Below are 6,475 nucleotides of genomic sequence, written 5' to 3' on the forward strand. Positions count from 1 at the left end.
TGACGTATATATTTGTCAGCTCATTTTTTTCAATGACTTCCTATTGCTCATATATTTCATTCGTTAAAGACAATTATACGTAAGTTAATTTTCTTACTATGTAATACGTATTACTATCTTATACGTAAATTATCTATTAAAATACGTATCTTATACATAAATTTATAGGATACAGCAGAAACATAAGTAGGCTGGTCACCGGTAATCCTCATGTCAGTCAACGTGTTATCTAACTCTAATCGTTAGAAGTCAATGCGATTCACGATAAAGCATGCACTACGCTATAATAATTCTCTGAGTGTTGAAATTCAACACTCACCATTCGAAGTTCATCGATGCTCAATACGATCCCGGAAGTCCAGAGCCCAGTCCACTGACAAGATTCGCCTCTGTATCCAGAACTATACCCATTCCACATTCAGAAAACTATAGTTTTTATCCCACGTTATCTCACGTTGATTGAACTTTATTTTATCGTGTCTCGACTTTACTTAATCTCGTGACGCGACACATATTTTAACGGTGAATCTTTTAACGGTGTTACTTTTAAGATGGATCTGTCGACACACATAACTAACCCGAGTTAATAACACACAAAAGCGGAATTTGCAAAATCGTTTAACGGATATTTAGCATGGAATATTTATATAAATTCAGTACTCACAAAGCTCGCTTGTAAATCACAAAGCGCGTGCAAAAAACCCCCGAATAGAAGACTAAACGCACTATAAACTGTTTCGCGACAACTTGCTTATCGAAGTTTATTTTCGCGATATTCCAATTAATTTCATTCAATGAAATTCATATTCATATATGAAACAATTATAATATAAATACGCGTATGAAACATCTAAAGAATAAATTATCGCGACAATCGCGAAAATATCAACGCAATAAACATATTAAATAATAATCAGCACGAGTGAAATGATCGCGAGCTCCATGCATTGTGGCGTAGCTTATTGTACTACTCGAAATAATTAAAGATCATACTGAGAGTAGTTGTGTTAATATTACCTAATTTTAATTAAATATAAAAGAAAATACTAAAAATAAAAATTCAAATATACAATTTAAAGATAAAGAGATTAGATATATTTATAAGGGAGAAAAATGTAATTAATACATCAAATGCAGAATATTTAATGGTAATACAGATATTTTATTTTATTAAATATTTTGTTTTTATTAAAATATGATCCCTTAAATATTTTGAGTGAAATATTATATGTGACAAGGCATACACATACATACAATAATTAAAATGCATGAATCTACGAGTAAATCGCATTGACTTCAACGATTTCTACAAACATCCATTACCTTGCAGTTTTGATACACATTTTTCTCACCTCTTACTTGTCAAAATATCTGAATTCTCCGGTACAACATTCTCCATGCATTAGAGTCACAATTGCTTTGTTAATATATCTACAAACTCTGCTGTATCTGAAAGAGAAAATAATTTTTCTAATTAGTTATGTAGAAATCGAATTTTATTTCTTAATCTATTATTATTGCTATTTTTCCCCATGACTTAACGTTATCTGATTCCTATTTCTTGTTTTTATGTGTATTGCAAACATTAGAGATTTTATAATAATTCTTGTGTTTATAAAATTATGATATTGTTGTATTTGGAGATGTCGAGTTTTCGTCACAATATTAATGTTCTTGAATATTCAGAATCTTGCACTTATGATAAAAAAACATATAACAATACAATAAAGAAACGTTAAAACGTTTTTCCGCCGTTGCAAAATTGAGTACATCTTTTGTTATTAAAAAATATAAAATCGAACACTGAATAAAGACCAAGATCTTTTTTCTTTCATTGATCCACCCGTTAAATATAAGTATTGATTATTAAAATTACAACAATGCAAATTATTGCATTTATTAAAATTATAACAATGCAAATTAAGCTACGAGAAGTTAAAATAAAAAATGGAAAGAGAGAAAAACAAGCAGAAAAAAAGAGACACAAAGCAAAAAGAAAAGAAGCGAAAAATCTTACTTTTGAGGTATGTTTTGTCCAAATTCCTCGGTCGTATCCTTCGAACAGAATCCTTCGATATTTTCATAGATTACAATTCTCTTCGTAGTACGATCATAAGATGTCAGATCTGAAATAGAAAACAATATTTAGTTGGTGGCAACACACAAGTTACTTTTAGTTTTGACAAATAGTGAAGTTAAATACGAATTATTTGGTACGGTTATATTCAGATTACGAGATTATGTATTTTGCGATTATATATTTTGCTTTCAAGTAGAATAAAAATAAAACACGATAATCACCGTTTATTTCAGTGATCTTAGTATGATGATCACGTCAATGCGTCGCGACTTGTCGCATAAATGTTGCAATCAAAGAATAATAAGGAAGAATAAAAATGATGCGTGATATCTTACAATGTGCTCGCTTCCGTGTTAGAAGTGTTATAACCGATAACGTGCCGCGCACGACTACGTCTGTCATTATTTTGAAGGTCGTGCGACCCTCAGAGCATTACGTCGCACTTGAGAGCGAGAAAGAAAGCGATTAATTCCTTAGTCGCATTCTTCTAACAAGATTCTTTGACATTTTTGTCGGAATACAACTCTTTTATTAGTATGATCGTAAGATTTGTTAAATCTGAAACAGAAAATGATATTCAGTTGGTGGTAACAGATAAGTTACTTTTGACAAATAATAAAGTTAGATATAAATTATTCAGTATAGTTGTATTAACTACGAGATTATATATTTCGTAGTGTATTTATTTTCAAGTAGAATAAAAATGAAACAAAACACGATAATTATCTTTTATTTTGATGATCTCGAGATGACCATCGTGTTCATAATGTGTCGTGACTTATTACACGAATGTTGCAAATAACTAAAGAATGAAACTAATGAAAGTAATATACAATATCTTACAATATATTTTTTATGTCCAAAAGTGTTATAAGCTATAACATACCGCGCGACTACATCTTATTGTTTTGAGACTTGTATTAACCTCAAAGTTCTCCATCACTCTTGAAAGAAAGAGGAATAGAATATTGTAAAAGAAAGATGTAGATAGAATATTTTACATTAAACTTTGTAATATTTCATGATTTAATATGCATTTCAACAGCATTATTGTATTTCTGCATATCGTATAACTATTGATTACACAGAACCACAAAAAAAATTATGACAATTAACTCTAATGAGAATAGAGCTAACACCCACAGAAAGAGTTTCTTATAGATTTTTGCTCACAAAATCAATGCTGCTGGCAAATTACTCCATCACATCAGGATTTTAAAGTTAATTTAAATTTTAAGATAAGAAACAACGACTCAAAGGAAAAATGTGCAACAAATCACTTAACATTAATAAAAATAGATGAATATTATTAATTTATACAGAAGATAAAAATATCGTCTCACAAATAGCAAATATGATTTTATATTAAGAATATAGTGCGTAGAAATATACTTATCTTAAATGAACAATTAAATAAATAATTAAATGAAAATTTAAATGAACTTTAAATCCTTGACATGATGAAGTAATTTGTTACAATGGCATTGTCTTTTGTGAACAGAAATCTACACTTACTTTCATTACGTAATTAGAGTTAATTACGAAACATTTTTTATGATCTTATGTTATAAAGGTTATAAAAATGCATATTATTAAAAATACAAATTATTGAATTATTTAAATAGAGTGAAAGATAGAGATGGAAAGAGATAGACAAAGAGACAAAACAGAAAAAATAATGTTTCTAATTAGTGACAATGGCCAAGTTGTTTCCAGTTGGTCACATCGAACATAACTAAGTTAAGTACAGATTATCAAAATTATAAGATCGTTTATTTCGTAATTATCTATTTTACTTTCAATTCAAATGAAAATAGTACTCCCTGTATGTTTCAGATACTCTGCTCGTAATCCTAGAATGACGATCGCATTTGCAGTGTGTCATAGTTTGTCGCACGAACGTTGAGCTAACTCAGGAAAGGTGAAAAAATGCATATACATCGTAATACGCTCGTTTTCATACCCAAGCTATTGTAACTTAGAGCGCGCCGTAAGTTTATTATAGTTTTGAAGATCGCACAACACTCAGCGCGCTACATCGCACTTGATAGCTAGAAGGAAAGTATAGAATAGAATATTTCATGTTAGATTCTCACAAGGCGTCTAACATCTACAGAAAGAAAAAGCCAAAGAAAAAGAGAGAATCTTACCCTTCTGGAGACGATTTTTCCGAATCTGATCTTAATATTTCGCTCCTTGCGTCAGATATCATCGCTGTCTTCGTAAAATGACGCAATTTCAATTAGATATAACGCAGAAAATAGTTCCTCTCTGGACATTGCGGTGCTTCGAGGCTTCAAATAAGCCAATATGATTGGTCTACCCATCAATTCAAATTTTCAAACAAACCATTATGATTGGTCACATTTGCATCGCGGGACACGGACAACAGGTACGATTCACTAGCGCTACAAATGCTTTAAAGCGTCATGTGAACCAAATATTACTTTAATCGCTTCGAAGTATTTACAGCGTCTAATGGATCACATCCATAAAGAAAGAGAAGATTAGAAAAAGACAGAAAAAGTCTTACCTCTCGGAGACGATTCTCCCGATCCAATTCTTCGAGCTGAATATTTCACTCCTTATGTGTATAATATCCTACGAGATATCACTATCTTCGTAGTGTGGCTGCAGTTTCAGTCAAATCTGGTACAGAAAATAGTTCTAATTCAGTGGTGGAGGTAAGAGAGGTTAGACTAAGTTACTCAGCTTTGACGAGCGGAGAGATATCACTGTATGCGTGTTCCTCACCTACATCTCGTAAAGCAGGCATACCTACTGGAAATCTATCTGACAAGGCAATACGGTACTTACCTCTGGAAGCTCAGAGTACTTCCGCTGCTTCCGACGATCTCGAATCGAATCGCGTTTGAACGTTAAGGTACGGTTGGCTTCGAAAAAATCGACAGTGGCGATCGCGCGGCGACGCGATGAAGTGATCGAGAAAAATCTGCAACAAGAATCTCTGTACGCATACGTCGAGACTCCTGATTGGCTGAGATAATGTTTACGCATAGACTTCCTACTTGAAAAGTATTCTCTCGATCTTTTATCACTGGCGCGACGCAGCGCCACCCAGTTTACGCGCGTAAATTCTCGCGCTTTTTTCCCTCCTCGCAATGGTCGCTGTCAGTTCACGGTGGTAACGTAGTGATAATATTAGACGATACTTCAACGTTGATGTGATAAAATGATCGAAATTATAGTAGTCGGGTTATGTCGCATGCGCGTAATAGGTGATACAATCTGTCCTATCTGTATTTAGTGCGCGGTTACGAATCGCGACGCGTAAGAAGTGACTCAACACGAAAAAGAAGCACGACCGACGTGGTGCGCCGTGAACTTGGAATATACACGGGGCAACTTCGTGCGGCTTCGTTCTCGACCACGGTCAACGTCTCTTGACTAATACTTGCGGCACCTACGGAGACAATTACCGAACGCCATATACGTTCATCCCACGGAGTTCATCTCGCATAGATAACGACGGAAAGAAGAGCCGAAGGCAGCAGTGGCGGTCTTCTTCCTCCCTTTCTCTCCTCTTTACTCTATGCGTCGTTCCCGCGGCATCGTATCTCCGAGCAACGTAAACGGGAGACCACCTCGGCCTACACACAACAGATACTACACGCCGGCGTCTGTACAACGTTTCCTGTTACTTGCTATTCCACGACGCGGCACGCCGGGCTCCTACACGTGGCGTTCGTTCTATCTCCAGACCGGACAATTTGCTCGCAACCCCGAGAGATTTATGCGAAGCGGCAAACACAACTAAGTACTGTTACCTTCTTCCACTGCAGAATCGCAAGGGAAAACTCATTCTCGTGTGTCGCGCTCGGTTCTCTAGCTTGAAACTGCTTTTGTGTTTTATAGCACGAGTATAATCGATATAAGGTAAAAATACAGATGGCTGGATACTAACACAGAAAACACGCACGGAAAAAAACAGTATAGTTAGTTGACACAAATCTGGTTGTGCTACTCAGATTTATATGTCAGCCAACCGTACTGTTTTTTTCTATGAAAAAAACATTAATATTCTTAACATTCTTTTTATTTTGGTTTTAAAATAAGAATATTTAAATTTTCAATATAAGGAATATATATATATGTTTAGGTATATTGAATATTATCTCTCTCCGTATGAACTAAATATTATTTTCTGTTTCAGATCTGATGGGTCTTGTAATTATACTGCAAAGGGAGCTGTATTTCCATGAAAATATTAAAGGATCCTATTTGAAAGATGTAATCGAGGGATTTGAATGAAATACAATTATCTCGAAAGTAACATTTTCTCACTTTCTGTCCCTTTGTTTTTTTCTTATCCTATATTTCTCCTGTTATATATATATATATATATATATATATATATATATATATATATATATA

General features: G+C 33.8%; 1 long non-coding RNA gene across 1 annotated transcript; it reads right to left on the reverse strand.

The window, feature by feature from the left end:
- Positions 1 to 3,340: 3,340 nt before the first annotated feature.
- LOC116844461 lies at positions 3,341 to 4,973 on the reverse strand. Its single transcript, XR_004378088.1, has 4 exons — positions 4,898 to 4,973; positions 4,614 to 4,729; positions 4,231 to 4,399; positions 3,341 to 4,131 (listed from the first exon to the last, which is right to left on the reverse strand). It is a non-coding gene; the product is annotated as an uncharacterized LOC116844461 (long non-coding RNA).
- Positions 4,974 to 6,475: the final 1,502 nt, after the last annotated feature.

This window comes from Odontomachus brunneus, unplaced genomic scaffold (assembly GCF_010583005.1).
Source record: "Odontomachus brunneus isolate Ranch 3 - 2012 unplaced genomic scaffold, Obru_v1 Obru_scaffold_041, whole genome shotgun sequence".
NCBI lineage: Eukaryota > Metazoa > Arthropoda > Insecta > Hymenoptera > Formicidae > Odontomachus > Odontomachus brunneus.